Here is a 27,829-nt window from a genome sequence, read left to right on the forward strand (position 1 = left end):
GGAGGAGCCAGAATGGGAGTCAGGTTTGTGTTTTTGAAGGAACACCGTTTCCACTCCATCAGGCTTCCCTCCACACACTTAACAAGATGAATCAACAGGACATGCCCACTCTATTTCCTTGTTCACGCTTAACGTGGTGCCTTCACTGAAAAAGAGGCATCAAAGAAAGGCCTTTCCTGCTATGTCACCAGATTTTAAAAAGTCTGTTTACAGTGATACTGTATGTCCATGGCTGAAATATGGACTTTCCTGATCTATCCTTTGTCTACCCTTTCTCTTCTTTCTCTCCGTCCTCTTTTACTTATTCCTTGCCACGTTTCTCGTGACTCAGTTGTATAATATTTAATGTTCCATGTACAAGGTTGTGTGCCTTGAGCGTTTGGTGAAAACCTAACAAAATACTCACAAACAACGTTAGTAAGAAAAGAGGATGGAGGGAGAGAAATGCAGCCTGCAGCTTGTTCACACCCACAGTGACACGTCCTGTAAAGACGCTCACTTTACAGTGTGGAGCTGTCAGTCACAGACAAATCTCTGCCTCCTCTGCCAGGAGGTCACCTCCTCCCTGATCCTTTTTGATAGAGCAGAATTCCTTCTCCCTCCCTTCTTTTCTGGGGCAAAAAAGGGGGAAGGACGGGGACATTCAGCAAACCAACAGGTCTCAACGAGTATTTGTAAATGAACGTAGGAAGTGTGATTGTGTAACTTGGGGTCCAGATGATGTCATCATCTTCCGTATGAACATTGCTCACTCACTTCCACACAATGGGAGTCTCTAAATCTGGTAAGGAATCCCTTTCAGGAAAGAGAACAGGAGGCTAGAAGACCATCAAATTGGTAATATTGTTTTGGTCAGGATTAAGCCAGATTCCAGGTAATGGAGCCCTCCCAAATTGGGGCTTAAATAACAGACGTCTATTTCTCTTTCATAAAAAGAAATCAGAGACAACCAGTCCTTGACTGTATGGAGATTCCTCATTCATCAGGATCCAAGCTCCTTCCAGCAGTCTTATAATACGTTCTTTCTTCTCCAAGCCCAAAATAATTCTGGCGCTCTGGCCATCACATTTATGTTCCAAGGAAGAAGATGGAGGAAGGGGTGAAGAAGGGTGTGGCCCATCGCTTTCAAGACTTCCTAGAATTAACTAACTCTCTCAGTCTCTCTCTCTCTCTCTCTCTCTCTTTCTCACTCTCTCTCTCTCTCACACACACACACACACACACACACACTTCTCCTTACATCTTATTGGCTACAACCAAATCACATGGTCAGAAAGGCTGGGAAAAAGGCCTTTTGCCAGCAGCAGTGGCTTTTAGCAGCTCGACTATAAAAGGGATTCTGTTTATTGATAAGCAAGGAGAAGGCTGTATGGTAGCATGCTCTGACATAATGAAGGATTTGCATGCTGCCTTAGTTTTTGAGGTTGTATAATATGAAAATGAACAACCTATGCAACAAATGGAAACAAAAAGCACTATTATAGTAAAGTACTGTAATGGTATAATACTGAATTTAAGAAAAATCATATGGATCCTCTATCTCATAAGACTCAGTGATGTTTCTTAATGATTTAATGTCATTCACAGAAAAGGGGTAACATATCAGATGGTGCTGTAGGGGCACCTCACTGAGCCCAGTGGTAGCACACACTTTAGGCTTAGACAACAAAATAGATATGGTAATCTCTAACCTGTATTGCATACTAACCCAGTGGCATGAGGTGTGAGGAAGGAGGCATACAGGACAAACACCTTGGACAGCAATAAAATTATCTATAACTAAAGAGTTACTCAGAATTAATTAAGACACTGTCACAAGGGGACAATAATTGAATAATTCCCTAAGATGTAATGAAAGTATTACTGGTTGGTGTAACCTGCCTATTTATATTAAATACCTTAAAATTCTTCAAGGCCCTGACCCAGCAATTCTATTTCTAGTCATTTAACTTAAGAAAAATAGCTGTGAATATACTTAGAGACTTATCTATGCAGCTATTCATCAAGGTTATTTATAACATTAAATAAGTGGGGAGAAAAACCCTTCAATATATAATAAGAGGGGACTGGTTGCATAAATTCTGGCCTGTCCCTTCTAAAGCAGCCATTACAAATGATATGGTTAAGAATGTGATATATAGATGATGTATTACAGAATTGAACACTTGAAAGCTATGTAATTTTACTTACCAGTGTCACACCAATAAATTTTAATTAAAAAAAAGTAAGCCATGGAAGATAGTCATAATTATATAAAGTATAAAAAACAGGTTATCAACACAAAATATAATATAATCCTGTTTTTTGTTTAAAATCAAAGCACACATATACCATATATATCTGAATATAAGGTAGCCTCAAATAAAAGACCTCCCATTTTACCAATGAGAATACAAAAATAGTTTTGCTAACTTGAGTTTATAAACTTGTAGAAATGTGATAAAATTATCTTTTTATACTTAATTCATATGCATATTTCAAATTACATTTATGCAAAATAATAGATTGATTTGTAATTTTTGTAGACTCATATTTTATGAAAAATTCTATCCAAATGTTTCACATTCATCTGCAATGTCTTCCTCTTTGTTAGAATCCCTTTAGAGTCACCTAATACCTCTCACTGTCAGTCTTTGACTTAGTATGTGAATGCTCTCTCTCGAAATTTGATCCCCAGTGAGAAATATCCATTTGCATCATATTAAGAAAGCTGGGGTTATCATTTGATCCGCATGTGAGCTCCACTATGTAACCATTTATTGTGTTACTCTTAAAAGTGCTCTCTTAAAAACACTTGCTCTTGATGGCATCCAACCCAGGCTATGAGATCATGCTTTCAGGTAGAATGGGTAAATTTCTGTTGAATTTTTATGGCCTACTTGTAGAGTATTTCCATCAGATAACTTTTACAAGCACCTAAAACTCATGGTGATGGAGGTGATTTCCGGATGAGTCTTTGCCCAAATAGTACGATGTTGTTCAAAATCAAATTACAGAGAGAATGCCCATAAACTGAGAGATTTTGTATAGACCTGATCATAAAATGACACTCATCTTTATGAAGGATAATATTTGGCCAAGCAAAACTCCCTTCTTGCCTTATATTCAGATATTTCACACATATACAGATTTTAAAAAGACTAGCAGGACAATCTCTATAAAGTCTACAGTGGTTACTGCTGGATAGGGAGATTATTTGGAGGTATTTAAACTTTCTTCTGTTTGCTTCTCCTTACTTTTAAAAAGTTTCTTCAATGAACAAGAATGACTGTCTAATTATAAAAATAGTATTAAGAATAAAAAGGAAGCAAAGAAAGACATATATAAATAACACACAGGGCATGAAGGGAGGCAGGCTAAGCCAGTCATGGGATGTGATTAAAGGTATTTCAGCTGAAACACAATTCCCTATTGGCCTGAAACTTGTCTCCTTTGGGTGACAGCTAGTTATAAGTTAGTTAAAATGTAGATGTGTTTTCTAGTAAAGTAACTCACTCATCAACTAACCGACCCCATTCACAGCAGATTCATTTATCAGATTCGTTTCCATGACTGGACAGACTCCTGAGGGAATGAGTCAGTGACAGGGACAGGTCAGTTTTATGTGAAGAGAGATGATCAGAAAGGTCACACACCAGACACTCCTTCTTTCCTCCTTCCCACAAAGTTTTGGCAGCCAGGGAGCCAGGGAACAGGACTGAGATGGTACAATGACTAATAAGCATATGCCATAACACCTAGAGGCAGTTTAGCTTGCAGTAAGCATGTAGCCTCTGAAGCCTGTGTGCCTGGTTCAAATCCCACCTCTGCCCATTATCAGGGGTACTACTTTGGGCAAGTTATCCTCTCTGTGCCTCAGTTTCCTCAGCTGTGGGATAAAGATGATAATCCTTCCTACCTCTTAAGGTTATTGCTGGGTCTCAGCAAGTACGCGTAAAGCACTTGGTCACAGTACAAGTTCAATAAGTGCTGGTTATTGTTACATGACAGGGGCCACACTCAGTTCTTAGACCATCAGCATGTCAGTTAATTCTCACAATAATGCTATCAGGTAAGTGCAACTGTGCCTGTCTTTCAGACACAACAACTGAGGCACTGGGAAATAAAGGAACTTGCAGCAGTTTGCAGAGCTGGTAAACGGGGAGTATGAGTCCTTTGAACGTTGCAGTCATCCTTGCACCCTCCCGTTCCCATCTCTGACATGGAATATGCCTGCAATTCCTTTTCAGTTTTGCTTCCCTTCTTGCCACATGGACTGCTGTGGTTGGACCCCTCCTCGACCTTCCCCCAGATTTTCCCTACTTGAGAGAACATCTTACACAGGGCAGGGATGCCCCAGGACCTTTCCAAAGCCTTGATCTGATGTGATTTTACTGCTCAAAAATGATTGTAGTGTCCCCGCCCTGCTGACCAAGAGGAGAAAGGCCAAAGCCTTCCAACCTTTCACCATCTGGGCCCTCCTGCTCTTTCTGGAATTATCTCTCCAATGCTTCCCTCTGAGGCACCCGGATGCTGTTCCCGCGAGCCCCCAGGCACGCTCACACTGTCTACATTGTTCTCCTAGACCAGGTTTCCCTTCTCCTTTACGGAACAGCTGAAGTGACATACTCTTTAATAGGCAGTGAGGGCTAACCTCATGGGTTAGACACCAAATACTTACTAAGAACCTACTGTGTGTCAGGCTCTGTACTGGCTCCACCCTGCTCAATGCTCATAACCTCTTTCTACTCAGCATGCCCCAGTAATCTGCTACGGAATTAATACACACTTTACGGAGCTCTTTATCCTTTGACAGTATGAGTCTTTAGAAAAAGAGACCTTGTCTTCTCTAGCTTTGTATTTGTTGTGTCCTGCACAGAGCTTGGCACAAAATGCACTTCCTAAATAGCTAATGGCTGAATGTTGTCCTGAAAAATCTTCATGCTAGAAAATACTCACCTATAATTACTTTGTGGCCAACCCCATCTAGCAATGTGAAATGATTCATCTAAAGATATTCTCCCCTTTGTTAAAAAAACAAAACCCAAAAAACCAAAAAAATTGTACCTATGGCTTGCTTGCCTTTTGGAAAAACCCCATTTGTTACTTGTGTGCAACACAAAGAAGGGTCTATGTATTTATCTCTGAATCCCTGGGATTTTGCACAGTGATAGGTATTCATTCAGTAGGCACTCAATAAATACTGAAAGAATGGAAGGAAGAAAGAGTGGAGGGAGGAGAGAAAAATGAAAATTTGGGGGCCAAAAGAAGAGCTGGAAGTGAAAGAACATGATACCCAAGGTGAGTAAGGCACAGGCAACTGCTAGCTCACGTTGGTCTGACCCCGAAGGAGAAAAGCGGCATCTGGCCAGGAAAGGGCCATCCTGGCTGGGCCTGCTGCAACTGGGGCAGGTTTCACTCCTCAGAGGGTTAGGGAGAGCACCTCCGGGAACACCACTGTTCCAGAATGACAGGCCTGAGATAATTAAATGCTGACGCTGACTGGGTGAGTAAGCCCCATTGAAGAGAGTAATAAAACCAACTTCTTACAAATATTCTAGAAGCAAGCATAAATAAATCAGTAATCCTTCTTGACATATTCCATTTGGCGAGTTGAGTCTTCTATTCACCTACAATGCAGGTGAGCAAACACAGGTTTTTGAAAAGGAACAGAAACAAACTCATGTTGAAACTTCCCAGAGATCTATTATCCTTGATTGTGTTGCACTTCTGCCAATAACCATCCAGGAGTTTTACTAACCACATAAATAAAAATGGAAGTGGCAATGCCCTTGCAGACTAAAATCACTGATTACAATGGATGTACCACCCAGAGATCATGACTTCTCTGCCCCACTCCTGCAACTCAACTCCCCCCCACCCTCACACCCACTGAAATTATGGGGGTGATTCAAGGTGCAGATTTAGAGGAAGAAGAGATTAAATTAGACAATGTATGTGGGAGTGACGCAAGCAGGCTGCCTGACACATAGTGGGTCCTCTTTAAATGTTTTTGAAATAAAATAAAAAAGACAACAAAGGAAAGAACAGCTCATCTAACCTATACTTGGGATTTCTGAAATTACTCATAAGAGCACTTAAAAAATTCCAGAAAGACAGAGCGTATGCAACCCTTGTCAAAATAGTATTAAGTGCCGAAACACAGACAAAGATAGGTAATTAACGCTACCAGCTTAGATGAAAATGTCTGAAATCTTGTTTAAGTGCTTGGGTTATATAAAGCATTTGGAGATAAACTTAGGAAGATGTAGGAGGAAGGAGGGGAGAGGAGGGAAAAAGTGTTTACACAAGTAGCACACAGTCAGCTTTTTTACAAAACTAGTTCACACAGAAAAACTTTTTAAGTGTAAGATACTTAAAACACAAACAAAGCTCCCTTAGAATGACAGGAAAATGCTTGACCTGGTTCCCTGAAGGTTCCCTAGAGGGTCTTTTTCTGCAGGTATATCCTTTAAAAACTGCAAGGAGTGACATTCCCCTAAATATGACTGATATGCCAGGCCGTTAAATCAAGTCATTCATTTAAAATGTGTGAATTTGTCATTAAGTCTCCCTCTGACTAATTTGGACCTTTTGATTCACTCAGCTGCAAGGAATGGTAACCCCAAGAAAGAAGGACGTCATCTTCCATAAGGACATGAATGGATTTGCATAGAGAGGGAAAACACCTGGGTTTAAGCAAGAAGAAAAGATAGGGTGTGGAAGGCAGCTGGGAAGAAAATCAGGAGACACGATAATGACCTTGAATGACCTGCTAAGCCATTTTGAGACCTTTTCTCTTTGACAAATTTTCAGCTGTGGAATTTCAAGCGTGGAATCAGAAACAAACTTGAATAAGAGTTTGAAGTTAAAACTTTTACTTCAAAATTTTTCCATTAAATTCTATGTATAGACTTATGTGCACAGAAAGAGAATTCCAAAGAGTTGAAAGATGAAAGATTTTATTAAAAGAATAAATATAGGGATAGGGAATTTCGGGTTAAATTTTACTATGTTGGAATTAATATTCTTGCATCACTACGTGTTACCAAAGACAACACACAGAAACATGGAAGTGATGCTATAACACTGTGTCCAATTCTAAGTCATAGTGTACTGACCCAGGTCATGACTGTGTGTGTGTGTGTGTGTGTGTGTGTATCCTTGTTTTCAAGTGCTATCTGCCCTCAAGGACTAACGCTGATGGTATTATACATTGAGAGGTAATGATTCTGTCATTGACACAGTGTAAAAGTTTTCTAGGATGAAATGTAAAAGACAGAAGTGTCTAAAATGGCCTCAACTACCCCATGATACAAAGCTGATGATCAGCACTTTCAAGACCTTGTTCTAAACTAGATGATCACACATAGACGGCTGGCCTCAACACGGAAAGAAATGAAAAGCTGAAAAATCTGTAGACGAGCTATTTCAAATTGAATAAGCAAACACTTTAACACACCCAGGTAAACCATTTTTGAGTTCTATTGTTTTAAGTGCCCAGGATGGATACTGGGATTGAGAGTTACTAAAAGATTGGACACTGTTAAATTTACCACTTGTCTTATAAAGATAATTTGAGAGTGAATAATACGGAATGATGTATAAAACTAACTCAAAAAAGTAGTTTAGAAATGAAGATTAAAAACCTATTCACATCCGAATTTAGAGCCAACAACAGCAGAAGAAATAGACCTGCAATAGCCTCCAAAAGATATGTCAAAGAGAACACACTGTAGCTTATTCCTAGTCTCACATTTTTACTGCTACTTAAAAAAAAAAAAAAAAAAAAAGAGTTTTTCCCGAAAGGGTAGAATATGGCAGAAATAGTAAATACCAAACCCAGAGAAAAGAGGAAGTTAGTCCCTTACATAGAAATGGGTGACTTGCTATATATGTGGTATTAAAAATTGCCATAACAAGAATGGGGCAGTAATAAAAATAAATTATTTCCCTTTTTGCAAAGCATGCAAGGGTAGGAAATTGACCCAAACTGCCAGAGAAATGAGGAAGCACCATTTTCACACTGTCCTCAGAATGCTATTTCATAATTTATCCCTTCCTCAGATGCCCTATTTCTGCCACGTCCCTGCTCTCTGCTCTTGAGAGCTGTCCTCTCACCAAGATCCTCAATTAAATTATCTCACGTTTTTTTTTTCCCTGATCTGCTGTTCACAGCTTGTCACATCACTATACCATAAGCCTTCCCACACGCTGCTGAAACTGTACACTAAGAGAGCCATTCAGCTGCTCGCTGGTGTCCCCCATCCGGGGGCAAGGCCGGGGTTCTCTAGTAACTCCCGCTCTGTTCTCTGGAGGAGCACGCACCTATCTGCAAGGCGGACTCACAGTCTCTTCCTCTAAGGAATGTATGTATTCACGTCCTTAACACAATTATGAAATGTGGCATGATCAACCTACTGAAGCAACAATCTGAGTCCCAGACAGTCAGTTAGAAAAAAATAAAATTGTGCTTGTCCTCATCCTGTTGGATGAAATGAACGGGCAATTTTCTCCTGAGCACCTGGAATTCAAAGAATCAAGTTGTGTAGTTACCACAAGTGCGCTGCTTTTTCTCTTTTCATTTCTGAAAAATAAATAGCATGGATAATACTTTGAGTCTGTAAGAGATCTTTCACAAAAACAATATTTCAAGAAATTTTTACAGGATATTCAATTTAGAGTGGCATGAATTATCCAGAACAGCGAGACAATGAACCTATATACCAAATTAAAACATTAAATCAAAAGGCCAATAACAGAGAATGGAGAAAATACTGTTTGAAAACGAGATGAGATTAAGGAAAGAGATGCAAATGAGATACCCCGCTTTGATAAGACAGAGGTGCAGAAAGGCTCTTCCCAGAAGGTCACCCTTCAAAGAAACAGCTCATTGATTTAAAGGTGACAATTTAGAGGAGGCAGAGGAAGCTAGCAGCTGACAAATAAGAATTCCACGGAGCTAGGGTAACGCCCTGTGCACAGAGAGCTTGAAAACTAGGAGACTTGAAACTGGATCCACATGTGAGTAGGGAAAAGCACAGCTTTATTTTTTCTCTCTGTGTCCCTCTCATCTTTTTTTTCCAAGTAGGACTACTGGGCTCATCAGGAATTAAATGGTCAAAGCCTCATGTGCCCTGAGGGGAGGAAATAAATAGATCCATCCTTTCAGTGGGTAATTTGACACTACGGTACCAAAAACCTTAAAAATGTGCATGCCTTGGGATCTGGTAATTCCATTTCAAGGGTGAATGAAAAGCTATATGCATGAGGATGTTATCTGCTGCTCTCTTTATAACATTCTGCCTTGTTTATAATACTGGGGAAAAAGCAGAAACCACCTAGGTGTCCAGTAATAAACCCTAATACATTCATACATGGCATTCTACACACACATTTGAAATAATGCTATAGAGGAATATTTAGTGATGTGGAAAATATTCAAACAATTATGACATTTAAGAAGGATGCTACCAAGACACAGGGATGTAATGATTAAGTTTTTGTTTCACACTCACACTCAGAACTGTAAGGTACATTCAGGATATACACAGTAGTTTCCAGGGAGGTTAATATTATGAGTGCTTTAATTTTTTTCCTTACTTTCTTCTTTTCAAAAACATCTTTAATAAAAATATAGCCTGTTTTGAGCAAGAGAAAAACAATAAACTTTTTTTTTTTAAAGGAATAAACTCAGGTAGTGGTCTTATATACAGAAACCCATCAAATGCTCAGGGGCCATGAGCTCCCTGAGTCGCCTCCTTTATGTGGCATGCGAGGAACCAAATATGTACAGAACAGGAAGGTTCTGTCCTCAGAAATGCTCAGAAAAGGAATTGAGGCATGGCAAGAGAGGGAAAAAAGGCTGCTAAAAGTTGCTGGAGCGGGGCTGAGTCGGTAGAAAGGACGATGGAAGTGGTGGGTATGTGTGATTTGGGAGGGTCTGAGCAGAGGTGAGAGAGTCCCAGGTGATGCCAGATTTTGGAACAGTAACAAACGGGAACTTAAGAAATCAGGAGGCTAGAGATCGTAGGGCAGGGAACTAATATTTTCCAACAGTCTTCTCCATATAAAAGACTCATATTAACTCCTATAATCCTCTAAATGACTCAGAAAATACCAGGGCTCCCCATTTTACAGATAAGGACACTAAAGTTAAGGCAACTAGCCCTGGTCACAGATCTAGCATGTAACAGCTGTGATGTGCTCTGGGGTAGACTCCAAAGTTCTTTCGTTTCCTACTGGGCTACACACTGCCTCCTCTGTTTTATCTCCTGAGAGAAATATCTCGATCCATACAGCTTACATATCAACTGAGGCATCTAGAGTTTCAAGTGCATAAAAAAATCTCAACTGGTGAGTCAATAATATGGGGGATGCCCACAGTAAAACCTGGCCAAAACTAACCATGCAAAGTGAAATAGTCCTGGAACTGGAAAGGCCAGCTCCCTCTGTGCGTGGCAAGGGGATGGAGGGAAGGGAAGAGTGGTTATTTCAAAAATCCTATTTCTGGATATATAGGCACATGAATGTCTTTTTTATCCTGCCCTTACAGATAATAAGAAATGGGCGTTGCTTTCCTTCTAATACATCCTTCAGTGTTCCAATTAGTGCCGTTCTTGAACTAGCAGGAGTCCTTAGCTGCAGCATTAACAGTGACCTTATATAACAGCAGTGCTTTCTGGCCATTATATGGACGGGAACATTATAGCAGCCACTGCAGTATCTCCACTCTTTTGGTCCAGGAACTGGACAGCAGACAGTCCAGATCCCACTAAGCCAGAGGTCTTAACCACCTACTAGCTAATTGCAGAAACCAAGACATGGTCACTCTCCTTGCAGGTTTAGTTAAAACACTTGCTCTCCCTCTTGTCCCTTTATTGTTGCTCTAATTATCTCACAGGGGTCTGATCTGGACCACAAGCTTCTCTGTGGTTATCACTGACTGGCGATCAGCAATCAAGCCTCCGGAGTTACTTAGAGTTAAGTTATATTAGTACAACAGGCATTTTTCAATTAAAAAATAGACTATAATTTTGCAATCCCTTTCATATTAGTTACTTAGCACTTTTAGATTTAGGTGCGACTTCTAAATGGTAGCCGCTAGCCACATGTGACTATTCAAATTTAAATTGAATCGAGTTAAAAATATCGTTCCTCCGTCACGTTAGCCACATTTCAGGTATTCAATAACCACATGTAATTAACAGCTATTGTACTGGACAGCACGGATAGAAACATTTCCACCACTGTAGAAAGCTCTATAGGACAATGGTGAGAGAGAGTAATGGGCAAACAAATTCAGAAACACTGGAGTTCTTATGTGCCAGGCACTGTTCTAAACTTTTGGAATGTATTAACTCATTTAATTCTCACTATGGCTCCATGAGTCATACAGGGCTTCTTACTGTTCCCATCTCATAGATGAGGAGGAGACTGAGGCATGGAGTGATTAAACAATCTCCGATTCCTCTCTCCCACCGTATCCAAACCCACAGACCTTCTTTCTGCAGTGTCTCTCATACCCATGTCAGTATTTGTCACCACACACATTATTCTCCTTTAGGCTCTTAATGGACAATTGTTGTACCCTTTTACCTGGTCTTCTTGTTTCAACTATCCTTCTCTATAAACCCTTGATGGAGTTCCATAGTCTACTGAATTAAGGTCTAATTCTTCAAAGCAGCTTTCAAACTTGCTTATAATATGGTCCAAATTTTTCTTTGTAGTCATATGCTTATCTAATACCTAAGACTCATGTCTTCTGACAAGTGGGAACTAACATGGCATTAGCTATGCAAGAGGTTTCTTGGGGAAGGGATCAGAGGTAGGCAGGAAAAGTCTGCAGACCAAGGTGTAGGTCTGGCCCTGTGAAAAAGAAGAGGAAGGAAGGGGAATAGGATGTCTTAGAGAATAACACACTTCTAAGAAAGGTTTAGCGCTGCCAATGAGGAGTCCTTGAGGCAAAGGGGCTCAGCGGAGGACCCCCAGTCTTGCTGGAATCGGTTTGTCTCAGCATCCTCACTTTGCATCATCACTGGCTGGGAGTGACCCCTGGGAAGCCTAATCCTGGTGCCAAAGTGTGGTGAGTCCTGAGGGGCAACAGCTGGGGACATCAGTCAGCGGTGCTCCCTAAAGCAGGAGAACTGAGTGGCACATTTTCATAAGCACCAGTCACTGCATCATTGACCATTTAACTGGGACTCTTAAGAGTGGAAGAGGGCACTATTACTAGTTATACTGGGACAACAGATGGTAGCAGGCATGATCCCAGGCAAACTGGAATGCATGGTCACATTACAACCACCTATGCATCAAAGATGGTCATCGGCACAGATCTTTCCACTTTCTGGCACTCCTTCAGTCTGGAATTAGTTTATAACCCAAACTGTGGCTACAGAAATCTTAGGCATCTTTTAAAACTGACCTCAAATGTTACCTTCTGAATGTCATCTTTTCCTCCTTGGAACCATTTCATGCGTAATTCTGCGGAAATTCGGATCCTATTCCGATGATATATTTTAATTAATTTTGAATTTTCTCACTCCTGCCATCAGACAGTGAGACCCCTAAGGGCAGGGACCATGTGTTTTTTCAGTTTTGTTTTCCCTTTGGTGATCTACTGTCTTGCACGTACAGTAGGCACCCACAGAAGGCACACAGACTCTCCAGTGTGCCAATAGTGACTTTCTTATGGCTTGTCTGTTTTCAACATGCTTGCATCATCTTGTATTCCTTAAATGCAAATTTTCTATGTCTTTATAGTTCAGAAAGAGAATTCAAATATTAGCCAAACCTTGGTGAATGCATTCGTTTACATTTGCTAATTATTTTGTCCTTTTCCTGCTGAAAACCTACACTGAATTACTTCAACTTTGCCTCAAAGGGGGACTAACAAATGGCTGAATATAATTTGCACTTTAAATAATAAAGCTACTAATGGCATTTTAGCAAGAACACCCGTTATTTTCTTTGCAGCAATAAATCAGCATTTTACCTGTCCTAAATTGGTGGGCCAGTGTCAAATGGCTCCAAGAAAGCAGGCAGAAGGCAACCCTGTGTTCTGCATCCTCGGCGTGTCACTTTCATGCTTCATGACTCTCTAATTTACTTCCAGTGATAAATCTCTGGTAGACCTACAATGACCGATGTTCACACATGTCCAAATACACACAGGAAGACACAGGTACCTCTTCATTAATGTGGGAAGGGAGAGGCTTCTAGGTGAAGGGCTTAGGAACCACGTATAGTAGAATTTTGATGCCTATTACAGATTTTAGTAATGGGGCAGCTGTAAAAATAAACAGAAATGTTCTAATAATTAGACTATATGTTTTTCAGCCCCACCTCCAGATATGGTTGTCGTTAGATAGGATAGAGTTAACCTCTTAAGATTAAGCTATTCTATCTTCACATTTCTGAGAAATACACCTAATAAGTTATATTTTTAAAAAATCCCTTGCATTGAAATTGTCTTAGCTCTATGATTTATCCATTTCGGGACTTCTGAACACAGCACAATATCACAAACCGGATGCCTAATAAATATTCAAGTGAATGAATTAGTAGCTGAATGCTTTTCATTTCATCTGCTTAAGTCTCATTAGTTCACAGCATTATTCATTCATCTAAACTAAATACTACTATGTCATTTACATGTATTACAAGCCAGTCCCTTTTCTCTATTTTAAAACTTACTGACATTTGGGAGTTACGCTTACTGTCAGTTATAGTGCTAACATTTCAAATATATGGAGTACTTTATAAATATTATTATGGATAATGGTGATTAGTTGCTTCTAATTGCCTAGGTAGAATGAGAGAAAACGACTTAAGCTACAGCATGAGAGACTTAAGTTAGATAAGAGTGTTCTGACATCAAAGGTAATTAAACACTAGAGTGGGTTAATGAGGGAATGTATGAAATCTTTCTTGGAAGTCTTTAAAAATAAAATAAAATCTCATCAATACATGCATTATTAAGTATGCCCCTATATAAAGATGGAGGAATTGGTTCTAATGTTATTTGAAAGAAAGGTATATTTATTAAGGGTATATCTAAAATAACATAATTTTCTGGAGTATGGGTATTTCACATAAAATATTTGCATCAATTCATAATTAAGTACATGAATCAAATACCAAAGGAGTGACTTTTAGTTCTAGTCTTTCATTTATTAGATGACTTTGGGCCAGTCATTGTAACTCTAAGAGCCACATTCATTTCTAATTAAATAATAATCCTATTTTTAAGTACCTACTCTTCAAATAAGTTACACATGACCTTGTTGGGTAAGTTATATTCTGAATAAATAAGCCATAGGACTATCTGATTCCTACAATTTAAGGTTATTTCAGTAGCGTATCCTCATGTATCATCGTTCAGTAAATTATAATTTATATATATATATATTGTACATGGAAAAATGTTTATCACACTGGTAACAATTAAAAAAAATACTAACAGATAAATTTTAGATTGTGGCAACTAAGTGAACAGCAATCTGACAAAAAAATATATATATTTAAAATCCAGGTGCTTTAATCCAGCAATCTCTCTCCACGTTGATATTCTTACCGTGGAACTTTATTATTATACCACAGCTGAATCTATCATTTCAAAATTCCCAGGCACAAGGCACTGAGAAAATGAAACATACTCCCTCTGTTATAAAATTTAGAGAAAATAACGCTTTCTTACCCATTGGAGTATATTTTCCTCTTCAAGGTTCAAATGACAAATTTTTGAAAAATCATGGTACAGACTACGCAATTTAAGTTTAAAGTGTTGTAACTGCTTTTGTGTTAGGATTCATATTGCGAGAAAATTCACATATATTACCTTTTCACTGCTTGGATATAGATCTATTTTGATTGTGGTCATTGGAGCCTGAGCAATCTAAAAAGAACACATAATTCCACTCTCAGTCTCTTTTAAAATAGAGACATTGGGCTACAAACATGTTTTTCTCAACAGCCCAATCCCCTACTCAGAGACATCCATACAAAAGCATTATTTCGGATAGGGAGCAAGGAGGAAACAACCAGAGCTATTTGCAGAGCAGAATCACAGGTCCCAGTGGCAGAAATGTGCCAGAAGTTGGGAGACTGTACAAAGCATACAGAGGAAGAGTGACAATGAAATGAATAACGTCAGTTCCTGGGGAGAATTAGACAAGGATAACAGGTATAGGAGTGGAAGAGCCCAACCATGTCAAAAAGGTCAACTGTTTGGAGAAGGACAGTAAATAGCGTCTTAAGAACATTAGCATATTAGAAGTAGAAGCGATCCTGAAAGTCATTTGGAGACTAATCTCCTTTCACAGGTGAGGAAACAGGCCTAGAGAGAGTATGTGACTTTGTAACGGCACTCTATCCTAGGAGGTGACAGAAGTGCACAATTCAGAATAATGAGTGACAGGTTCAGAGGTGGAAGACATTCCAATGAACCAGAGTAGCCATTCAGTCCCTCTGGAAGACCCTCCCTCTAAGTATTCCAGGCTTGTTCCCTCTAATCATCAAACTCTCTGAATCTAGTAAGTGAGGGGAACAACAGGTGAGGAGCAAAAGGACATCTGCCAATGCTCAAAACGTATTCATTCTGGGCAACAAAGGCAAAAATAAACAAATGGGACTACATCAAAATAAAAAGCCTTTGCACAGTGAAGGAAACCATCAACAAAATGAAAAGACAACCTACTGAATGGGAAAGATATTTGCAAATGATGTATCTGATAAGGGGTTAATATCCAAAATATATAATGAACTCATACAATTCAGCACGAAAAAAATAAACAATCCATTAAAAAAATGGGCAGAGGACCTCAACAGATATTTCTCCAAAGAAGTTATACAGATGGCCAACAGACATATGAAAAGATGCTCAATATCACTAACCATCAAGGAAATACAAATCAAAACCACAAAGAAGTATCACCTCACACCTGTCACAATGGCCATTATCAAAAAATCAACAAACAATGTTGGTGAGAATGTGGAAAAAAGGGAACCCTTGTGCACTGCTGGTGGGAGTGTAAATTGGTGCAGCAACTATAAAAAACAGTAAGGCAGTTCCTCAAAAAAAAAAATTATTAAATAAATGGAAAATGGAACTACCATATCAGCCAGCAATTCTACTTCTGAGTATTTATCCAAGGAAAAAGAAAAGACTAATTTGAAAAGGTATACACACTCTTATATTCATTGCAACATTGTTTACAATGGTCAACATAAGGAAGTTACCTGGGTGTCCATCAATAGATGAATGATCTCACACGCACACATATACACACACAGGAATATTACTCAGCCATGACCAATGAAATCTTACCATTTGAGAAAACACAGATGGACCTAGAAGGTATTATGCTAAGTGAAATAGGTAAGAAAGACAAATACTGTAAAGAATCACTTACATGTGGGATCTAAAACAAAACAAATGAACAAACAAAACAGAACCAGACTCATAGATACAGAGAACAAATGATGGTTGCCAGAGGGCCGGGGGTGGGAGGTGGGTGAAAAAGGTGAAGGGAAATAAGAGGGACAAACTTCCAGTTATAAAATAAGTCACTGGGATGTAATATATCACACAGGGAATATAGTCGATAATGTAATAACTTTGCACGGGAGAGATAGCTACTAGACTTATCATGGTGATCACATCATAAGGTATATAAATGTTAAATCATGTTGTACAGCTGAAACTTACATAATATTGTATGTCAACTATAATTTTAAAAAGTATTCATTCTGATGGCCCTAGCTCCACTCTACCTTTGAATAGCACTACACTAGTCAGTTCTGGACAACAGGCAAAAAAAGTGTTACCTTGATATGGTCCTGTCCATGGAGAGACCTGCTGAGAGCCTCCAGTCCACAGGCTCAGACAATGGGAGGAGACACACACTGGCCCCTCCCAAGGTTTAACTACTTCAGGGAGAAAACAGAGGCAGAATGCAGTAAAGGGGGGTATAGACAAGCCGGCCAGCAGCAGGTACATCCATACCAAACTCCAGAACTTGAAGAAGGGCTCATCCACATGTCAGGTCACACAGCAGACACGGGGAGAAGGGGTATTGCACAGGAGAGGGCAGGATGGTCCATACAGTGCTGTTCTGGGTGGGGTTGTCTGTGATCTGTAATTTATATGGTATAACAAACTCCATGCCTAAGACACAATAGCTCCAAACCACCACCACTAAAACACAAAACACGTGCCTAAAGGGGAGAATTACCCACAACATTAGGTTTTCCTACACGGCTGGACCAGCAGGGTTGCAAAATCCATCATTGTTATAGGCTGGAAAGGCAACCCAGGGAGCCTCTTAGAAATTTTAATGGAAACATTTTGGATGGACCTCTTGGTCAAGTAAGAAAGACGGCTAGTTACATTTAACTAAAAACACATGGCAGCAGGTGTCAGAGCTATGCTTCATTTGAAGACTATATAAATACTATTTTTGGAAAAGGAAACTAACAATAGGTCACCTGAAAATGCCAGGCAAGGGCTCACGCACCTTTCCATGCTTTCGCGAGCATTTAGCAATCATATTTAGCCTTCAGCTGAACTGCTTTCATTTCAGGCAATATGTAATTTATGCAGATGATTCATTTGCAATATTAAATCATTACAACATTCTGTAAAAACAACAACAGACTAGAACAGGAGGCCTACTTTGATTACCTGATTTAAAGCTACAACCTCTCCCCAGCCGCAAACGAACACTCCTCTTACCCTACTTTACTTTTTTCTGTTTCTTTTCATAGCAGTTATCATCTTCTAACATACTGTGATTTCCTTAGTTGTTTACTGCTTATTTTCTGTTTTCCTCTAATAGATTATAAGCTCCCAGAGGGCAGGAATTTCTGTCTCCTGCATTCACAGATGTATCCTATGCATCTAGAACAACACATTGCACATAGTAGGTATGCAGAAATGCTGGCTGAATGAATTAGAACAAGACATGGATGAGCTGTCAATACCACACAAAGCTGTTTTCTGAGATAACAATGAAGGTGACTCATTACTAAGTACAAGGAATATTTTTTCCAATAGAAATCACAAAAAAATGAAAAAAAACACACTCAAATTCGGAGGTCAGTGGGGAAGTTCTGCTGTCAGAAGGAGTTGATGATTCACTTTAAAGGTTCCAGATGAACTGAACTACCTGTGTGTGGGGCCAAGCTCCTGCATATCTTTGAGGGTAAAGAGGGAAACTGAGGTAGGTACTGAGCAGTGTGAAAGATACTTCACAAGGATTTGTCTCGTAGCTTTATAATATTAATATTTTTGTGTAGCGCTTCTCAGGAAAAAAGAAATGCTTTCACAGCATCTTACTCTACACCTGAAACAACGCTCTGAGGCAGTGAGGAATGTTTTCCGAATCGTGGAGAGTGTGTTACTTACCCAGGGTGATGGGCCACAGTGGACCATTCTTGCCTTGGTTTAAGAAACAAGTACAAATCCAGTACTTTTCACACGTGGCATGGCCCAAAGTAATACTTTCAAAGATCAGTGACCTAGCTGCCCACCTCCTGTGGTTTGTTACCTGGGGAGCATTTTACAAAAATGGGTGATTGCCTAGTCTTTATTGCCAAAGTGCTGGGAGATCAAGTGAGTAAAAAGAGAATGCCAAAGTCTCTGCTACCAAACAAGTAGGCATTTCAGATGGTTATTTAAGACCCTGCATTATCTTAGGTTACGGTGGAGGTCTGTGAAAAAAGAAAGGCAGCGGCAGGCACATAGCCTAGATGTATGGGGCTCATTTAAAGCTCTGTCTTAACAACAACAACAACAACAAAATGCAAACAAACAAACAAAACTCCTGTGCAGAAACTGTTTGGTAACAGTGGAGAAGGGGGAGCCTAAAATGCAACTCACCAAAACCCAGAAAAGACATGGAAAGCACGGAATGGCAGGTCTTGAGAAGCTCATCCCCACACAGAGAGAAACGGTGCCGTATCCAGAGAGAAGAGATGGTGTGGTAGCTGGGGGAGAATTACCAACCAAAGGGGATGAATCAGCTCAGCGTCTGAAAACACCTACAGGTTCTGTCAAACCTGCCTGCTCTCTTCAAGAGCTTCAGGGCTCACAAACAGGAAATTGCTGGGTATGACTTAACCTGACTCTCAACCTCCTGAGAGAAGAGCTTGCCCCAAAAAGTCATGAACAAAGTGCGGAGCGAAAGGGTGAGAGGTGAAGAAGAATGTGAGTTCAAGTTCAGGATATGAGGCATTGAGTGGAGGGAAACAACCTTCAAACATACAGGAGTGATTTCGGATTTCAGCATTGGGCTCAATACTGGTGGACACCTTCACTAATAGCCCAACACTGCATAGAAATAAAGAGAGATACAACTGGATTTCAAAGGCACTTGTGAAGATACAGGGTTACGTTGTTCAAAGATACAGGATTACGTTGTTCATTTATTCATGTGTTCATTTATTCATGACTTTCTGTATCAGGATATTTTCAGAAACAGAAAACTCTGAATTGACCTAAACAAATAAAAGGATTTATTATCTCACACGAGAGTTACCTAGAGGCAGAGCTGTCTCAGGACTGGTTTATCTAACAGCTCAACTACATCGTTAAGGACCCAGGTTCTTTCCATCTTTGTGTCTATTTTGATTTGCTTACACTGACCAAAAATTCACCTCCTGGATCAGGGACTGGGGCTGGGGCCAGCTGCACTAGCGCAGCTGAGGAGAGTAAATATTTCCACCCAATCAGGGTTGGCTGGCCAGAAAGGGGCTAATGGCCGGCCATTGGGTGCGCTGCCAGGAATGTCGGTAGATGGTCAGTCAACAATATTCATAGTGTGCTTACTATGTGTTCATTCCTGGGCTGGTCACTGGAAATACAGACACAAGGAACTGCCCGCCTGTAGGAGCTTAGAGATTAACGGGAGAGAAGACATTAGTGAAATCACCATGCAAATAAAGATACAACTGCAAATACAATAAATGCTATGTTTTAAAGGTGACGCTATGAAAGCATAACAGGGGGACCGAGGTTAGACGATGGGGAGAGGAATTCATCCCTGAAAAAGGGACACTGGAGACGTTAGGATGGGGGATAAAGAAACATCTCAGACAGAGGGAGCATATGGACTGGTCAAGTGGAAGGATGGAATATGGCACATGTGAAAACTGTCCCCAGATGGAGAGGGTGAGCTTGGAGCAAGGTGAAGCTGAAGAGGTACACGGGATCCAGACCATACTCACATGAGTTGTATATAATGGAAGAAAATATTAGCAAACATATTTTTAAACTTCAAAAACTCAGACCTTTTGTTCACATCAAATTGGACACAAAACAGGGCTCTAAAATGTCTTAGTGCACAGATGCTCTGAGAGTATTAAATGGCCATTCCCTATCCTTTCAAAGTGAATGCTTCTACTTGCTTCACTTAGCATATTCCACGGAAAGAAAAGCCTGGCCACAGGGGTGAGGTGGCCAGGAGTGGCCAGGCCTGGAGCATGGGTGAAAGACGAAGCCGCATAGTTGTAACTCACTGGGAAAGGAAAGGAATAATTAAAGAGGACAAGATAGGAAAAGGATGTCGGGAAAGACAGTAGCTTTGAGGAAGGGCTGAATGGGGTTAGGGGCCTGGATCGGGGGTTCATGGTGCATAGTAACAAGATACGGGAGGTTGAGATGGGGGTGTGGGAAGACCCAGAAGCACAGTAAATGGAGGGGTGCTGCTAATGGGCCAATCTTACCTCCACCCCACACCTTCAGGGGCGAGTCTACATTTACTCTCTTCCCGTATTCTGGGGAGGTAATGAGAGTGAGACTGCAGAACTCAGTCTACCTCTGTGCCCTTGGGGGTGTTCTTGCTTACTTAGCAAGAGATTATACAAAATTTATTCAAGATAAAGTGACACAGAGTCTTCTCTCAGCAAATGAAAATACACTTAAGGAATAAACAACACTATCACTTCCTCATGGGGCCAAAAGTATTACTTCTTACTCTGGTTTCTTACCAATATAAACTAACTCATAATCTTTCAATAGCTGAGTATAAATGGTCTAATTAACCGTCCTCTGCCCTTCAAATACTTAAGAATTTCCATGGTGACTAACCATGCATTTCTTCTACCACATGGATGAGCATGTAACTAAATGAGCTCTCATCCTCCAAAGCAGACATTTAAAGTGTGACAAAGTCATCTCAGAGAAACTTGGCCCTTCTGAAATGAGATAACTAATTACCCGGTGCAAAGGCAGTCTTCCCCACTGGGAAATCAACTCTGTGGTCTAGTAGAATGAAAGGCATGGACCATAGCAAATCAGGTCTGCAGAAACAGTAAACACAACAAGCCACAGAACAATTAACACATGTGGATGAAGCAAAAGAGCACCAGTCACACAGCTGATTTCATTTTAAGAAAACTGAATCTGTGTTTCAGGAAGAAAGGGAACGAGTGAAAAAGTATACGTATAGAAAAAGAACCAACACACCCCGAAAGCAAAGTAAGACACTGAAGAGCAAAGTAAAACTCATATACACAGACTTCACAGACTTACACAAATTACTTTGTTTGAATTATTCTACACAACTAGGAAATTAGGCCCTTATACACATACTCTATGGCTCAGGAGTACAGCACATGTCTTCCAGGATCCCACCTCCTAACAAACACAAAGCAATGAACCATGGACACGGTCCTCCTTTCAAGTAGGGACATAACCTATTTTCTCCAGATCAGATGAAGCTGGTAACTGAGAACCCGTAGATACTGTAGTAAATACAGAGAAAAGGAGATGGATGATGAGAGCAAATTTAATTAAATGAACGAGCAACATCATAATGTACAAAAGTGGGAAGGGGAGAGAAGAGGCAGAGACAGGCTAAAAACGCACACAAAGTGCTGACTTTGTTCTTTTTCAGTTTTATCAAATTGCATAGATATTTGTGACTTTTACCCTAAGCAGCATGAAATAATGGACAATGAAAGGTTATCCAAATGAAATGTGGGTCTTTAGTTAAGTGTCAAGCACAAAAAGAACCAATTTTTTTCCAAAGAGTTTTCAAACAAAGTATGTATGCTCTTGACATCTGCTGATGAGCTACAGTTTCCTCTTCAAAACGCAAAGCTTCTTAAATTAAACATAAGCTTGTTTTTGGTATCTGCAAAATACATGTGGATAAAATTCAAAGTTTTAGAAAGGGAGTTGCCATAGAAACACAGAACTCCCTAAAAGAGCAATCCGTCATCTCTTAAGGGGACCTGTCATTATAGATATTTATTCAGTGTCTGTGTATGCGAGTGAGGCCGCAGACAATGCATAAAGGGACAGTCAGCACACACACACTAGACAAATACACGAATTAAATAAGTCAAGTACTTTAAGCAAGGAGCGATGAGCCCCATTGTATGTGTGTGTCAGAGGCTGGGGGGTTGGAATCATGTGAGCTGAACCCTGTGATACTGCTGAAATGCAGCCATCATAAAAACATTTCTTTAAAACACAATTCTGCAACAATCTGGGCACTGCACATAGTTATCACTACGGATTGTTTTCTGTGAATTCTTCTAAAATGTAGATGTAAGTACTAGAAGCAGCCCTTACAAAAACAGCTTTATTTTTACTAGGAGAGTAGACTCAAGCTAAAAAAAAAAACAAAATGGGAATTTTGTACTGCAGGCTTTTCCAATACATAGAGTCAGTATAACTAAGACAAACACCACCTCTTTATTAGAAACTTCTGTGCAGCATTTCAAAAAGCCCACCCGATTTTCAGCCAGCCTACAGTTCTTCAGACATGGTCTCTCTTGAGACAAAGGAGCCCCATGGAGATAACATCTAAGTTGGAGTCTTGAATCAAACCATTTATGCTGGTCCTTAGGGAAGGATTTCTGCTCTAGGACTTTCCCCAGAAGAGGCCATACTATCACACAGCACTTTGACCATGCGCTAACTGGGAGGAAACAAAAACAGATATTTTTAAGGAGTTGTGCCCCTCAAAATCCTGCAGTGAGAGTTTGGAATTAAAAGAAGTTAAAGCCATCTAAATCATCATTTGTATGAAAATTTGATCTTATCTGCAGTTGCATTTATCTGTGCTCAGTACTAATAATTTGCAAATCGTATTAATGACCAAATAATGATAGTTTTTTTCTAATGAAACACAGGCATTTCTTAAACATTAAATATTTAATCTCTGCTAGGTAAATTACAGCTACTGTTAACCAAATCTTACAAATGGGAAGATTGATACCATTCTTGATTTACCCCAAATCACAGATGTCTAACTTCTGAATTTATTTTAAATAAATACAAACTATAAAGTACACAGATGCTTATTTGCATTTGTGAATTACAAAGTATCATGATTAGGTATAGTTATACAACTGATGAAAAAGTTATTCAAGGGCTGACTCAAAAACCAATCAAATTAAATCTAGGTAACATGGGCCTAGTATCACTAGTTGGCATTATTCTAAAAAAAAAAAATTCAGAATGTTTAAAATCTTAATTTTTCCATTGCTAAATGTAACATGAAAATCCAATAGTGGTTAGTGGACCATGCCAACCACAGACATAATGGATTATTCTAGAACCATGTGAAGGTATCGTGCATCTGGGTGGAAGTTACAGGTCTGAAAATGGGTACTAGAAGAAATAGAGCATCTGGACACATGAATTTACTATATATTTGGATTTCACAGCAGAAGTACTCTGACCAACCAGGAGTTCCTTAGGAAAGCTTCTCTGAGCCCCAGCCTGAGCTCAGGGACTCTGCTCCAAAAGATTTCCTGAACCCCTACTACAGCACTTCCTCACTAATTTTCAGACAGTGGCTTTCTTGAAAACTTCCCAATTCAATCCTAAACTTAAGGGCAGTGACCGTATCTGTCATGCTCACCTCTGGAGCCCAGAATTGGTGGCACTCGGTAAATGTTTGCTAAATGAATGAAAGAATGAATGAAGGTAAGGACTGGATTTAAGTTACTAATGATGTTATCTATCAGATAATTTATTAACTTGGAGAAGATCTGATAAAAAACAGTGTGGGTTAAAAGAAATAATGTTCCTGATTATCTCAAAAAATTCAGAGATCAGAGATCTGGATTTGAATTTCCTAAAACAAGAAAGCAAAGAATGATCATGATATTCTGTACTTAAAACCTGGAGGGCTATAGGGAACTATCCTCACATCACTGATGCTGTTCAGTCTTTTATCCTGAAGGAAAATTCCTCTGGGAAGGACAGATGAGTGTTACGTAATTACAGTATACTCTTCGGCATGTCTCTTGCATCTGTAAATACAGCCCATGTTCTGAAAGCAGATCTGTAGCTGGTTTTTGAAAAACAACAAAAGAGAACCATGTTGGTCAAATAAACATAACTAATATGGCCTTCAAATTCTCCTTCACGCTGCCATTGTTTTATAAACACACCATGGTGGTCTCCTTATTTCTTCTGACATAAGTGAAAATAGCTTCTTGGTGCTATGTATTGAAGGCATTAGGTAAAGAAAGACAATGAAGTGATGAGTGCATTTACAATATAAATTTAATTTTTCTATACCAAAATTTCTGAGGAGATTTTCTGCTTTATGCAGGATGATCTTGCTTAACATCTTGTCGCACAATTCTTTACTCTAATTTGAAAAGAGTAAATAAAGTATGACTGCCTAAAAGGAATCCATTCACCTTTTCAGAATGAGCTATCTAAGCACTAATTTTTCAAACAGCTTTAACCTAGAGTGTGATTTTAATAGGACTGTTTATAAATTGATAAAACTGAAATGTTTAATAATTTTATAAATCAAGATCAAAGGTAGATGATGTATTCATCTTTTAAAAACATAACATATTACCATCATGTAAAATTACAAAAAATCTTAGCCATTCATGACAGTTCAGGAATGAGTCTTTCTATACAGGTTGGCTTTCCAGAGAGCTGAAGAACTCCAGAGTTTCCTTAAAATAGAAATATTTCCAAAGTATACCATATGTCTTTATGACTCCATGATCAGGGCTGAAACACATAATGTACTGTTTTCCTTGATAATGCTTTTAATGGAAAATATCAGCTCATATGTACAAACTGAATATAGTTCAAAATGTGATATATGATCATAGATATAAATGTGTGCTGTGGACCACAGAACAGGAAGGATCCCATCTGATCCTCAGAGTACTCAGAAATCAGTCCTCTCAAAAAAAAAAAAAAAAAAAAAAATTCCTGATGTCAACTTCTATTTTGCTCATTTACCTCTTCCTCATGGAGGTAGGACGAAAGCTATGCAGTGTATTATGACTTTCTCAGGAGTACAATGTCATTTTGAAAAACTAGTTAGTGAACCAAAGGCTGAAGAAGTTTCCTGACAGATGGTTTTTTTGTTCTCTAAGTGGGTATCTGCTTGGATGTGGCTGTCAGCTCCCTCTGACTTTTGCTAAAGCTTCAGCCTGTTGAGGCTGTCCAGAGCTGTGGGCCAGTGTGCACTTAGCCAGCTTTTTACTGGCACTAAGTTTATTCAGTGGTTGGGGAAAAGGATCACCCTTGACCAGTTCATAAATCTGAGTTCTGATGGTTGCAAGTCCTCCAATGCTTTACTGCTTTTTGCCGTAGTCTTAAAAATTGATGATAGAAACTGGCACAATCTTTTTGAAAGGCAATTGGGCTCTCTCTCTCTCGAAATCAAAGCATAAGAAACTACATATTCTTTGACCCGGCAAATGCTTTCTAGGAATCTAGCCTAAGAAAATTACTGGATATGTAAACAAAGATTTGCAAAGAGGCTGATCACACCATTGATTATAAAAGTAAAATTCTGTTAAACTTCTTACATTAGGGGATTGGTTCATAAAATAATGGAGTCAAACAATGAAAAACTATTCCACCATTAAAATGTTAAAATAATGATGCGGATCTACATTAATTGAAATGCAAAGGTTTCCGTGTATATATTTATTGTTAAGTTTAAAAAAGTTTTCAAACTATGTGTATTATACATAGGAAAAAGTCTGTAAGGATATATATTAGAGGTTTCCAAATGATTCTGGAAGTTCTTAGAGTCCCAGTAATTTCTTGATAGTGCCTCCAGGCCGATGAAAAGTACCATGTTTTGCCTCCTGAAGTTATCTCCCCAAAATTTATTAACAGAATGTGTGCACCTGTAGGGCCCTGCGTAACTTCAGATCTTGGAATCAGATTGGACATCCTTACCCTCACTTCCTGTTCCACACTGGTTTGCATGTGGTACTCACCTCTTATCACTAAAAACTCAGTGATGACAGAAAACCCACTTTTGCAAAGATATGATTATCATCAAAAGGAATGTAGTATCATACAAGGTAGAAACTGTGAACTTCCTCCAACATGGTGTTGGACAGATGTGTTTCCCTTGATGATGGAAAATATCCTGTGGCAATTTTGTGATATTGCTGTGGTGACCAGAGCACCTTGGCACACAGCTTGGGAAGGACAGCTCCCTACCAGTACCGTGTGTCCCCGAAAATAAGACCTAACCAGAAAATAAGCCCTAGCATGATTTTTCAGGATGACATCCCCTGAACGTAAGCCCTAATGTGTCTTTTGGAGCAAAACTTAATATAAGACCCGATTTTATTTTCGGGGAAACACGGTAGTAACAGCTGCTTTCTCTCAGGTTATGGGTGATTTAAAAAAAAAAAAAAGATTGTCTGAACCTTTCCCAATAAGCATCTGTCAATTCTTACAATGAGAAAAAATACCATTAATCTTATTTACATATTTTCAAAAAAAATTTTTTTTTCTTTAGCTTAAACAGCAAATATTTATTTCTCACTGTTCTGGAGGCTTAGAAGTCCAAGATCAAGGCCCCAGCCAATTAAGTGTCTGGTGAGGACCCCTTCCTGGTTCGTAAATGGCTGTCTTGTTGCTGTGAAAAGTGGTTTGTTCTTAAAAGATGTATATTCTGCTTTCCTTAACTTTTTATTCTTAGAAAAGTCTAAGCATAAACAACATTAAAAATTGAAAGTCTTGGATGATGCCTTCGTGGTAGAAAACTCACTCCTGAATAATCTTCAACTCTTACTATTTGAATCCTTCCCTGATTCTTGCATGGATAGGATCTCTGAAGGCACCGGTGTCAGGACACTAACCCAGACATTCACCCTATTTCCTGCAGGGCGATACTACAATTGGTCAACAATAGACTCTCTGTCCTTCAGCTGATGTGCTTGTAAAAGAGCATGGTCATGCCCTCGTGGGAACAGAGCTGCAAATGGTTCCTTTGCTCTTGGTCTGCAGAGCTTCAATCTCTGGATTAATGGTGATCCTTTTAAAATAGTGCCTGCTGTTTTCACCCTGCTGTCCACTGCTGCTGTCTTTAAAGGTTTCCACCACTCTTTGTTCCCTTCTGGTTACTTCTGCCGTTTGTCAATTTTCACACTAAAGAAATGAATGTCCTTGTATAACTTCACCAACTGGGACTTTCAGAATGAACCCTAGTGAGTTAAGTATAACTGATATTTAGTTCCCTTTGGTATTTAGTTGTTGGTGAGAAATTTGTTTGTTTTATCCCTTGTGGGGGTTGGTGGACACAAGGGAACGTTTTCTAATGTAAAACCATCTTTAAAACTTGATAATTTAAAAAGTTTTGGCATTGAAATTATATTGTGCTCAATATTTTCAAATCATTTACTTGCTTACTAAAGAAGTGGCTAAGGAATTATTAAAAAAAAAAAAACTTAAAAAATTTTTCCAATCTAGGAACATCTATAAATGCATATGTTAATTTCAATTTAACATTAAATATTTAAGTTAGAATTAACAATGCTGCAGTACCAGACTTTTTAAAGTAACTTTTTGTACGAACTTTAATTGCAATGACCACTAACAGTCTTA

The 27,829-nt window shown here is 39.3% G+C and overlaps 1 protein-coding gene across 12 annotated transcripts in view; it reads right to left on the reverse strand.

Annotated features, from left to right (window-relative positions):
• The window catches only part of BACH2 (BTB domain and CNC homolog 2), a 326,895-nt gene that overhangs the window by 181,069 nt on the left and 117,997 nt on the right, over positions 1-27,829 (reverse strand). For 2 of the 12 annotated variants that reach the window (XM_074333306.1, XM_074333302.1), the window contains exon 3: positions 14,822-14,878. The exons of 9 other annotated variants lie outside the window; for them this stretch is intronic. The gene's annotated coding sequence lies outside the window, so the exon portion shown is untranslated. Of the gene's footprint in view, positions 1-14,821; positions 14,879-18,862; positions 19,014-27,829 lie in introns of those variants that run through there. One more of the 12 variants, XM_019743261.2, reaches the window with a different exon arrangement.

The sequence above is a fragment of the Rhinolophus sinicus genome, linkage group LG05 (genome assembly GCF_036562045.2).
Source record: "Rhinolophus sinicus isolate RSC01 linkage group LG05, ASM3656204v1, whole genome shotgun sequence".
NCBI lineage: Eukaryota > Metazoa > Chordata > Mammalia > Chiroptera > Rhinolophidae > Rhinolophus > Rhinolophus sinicus.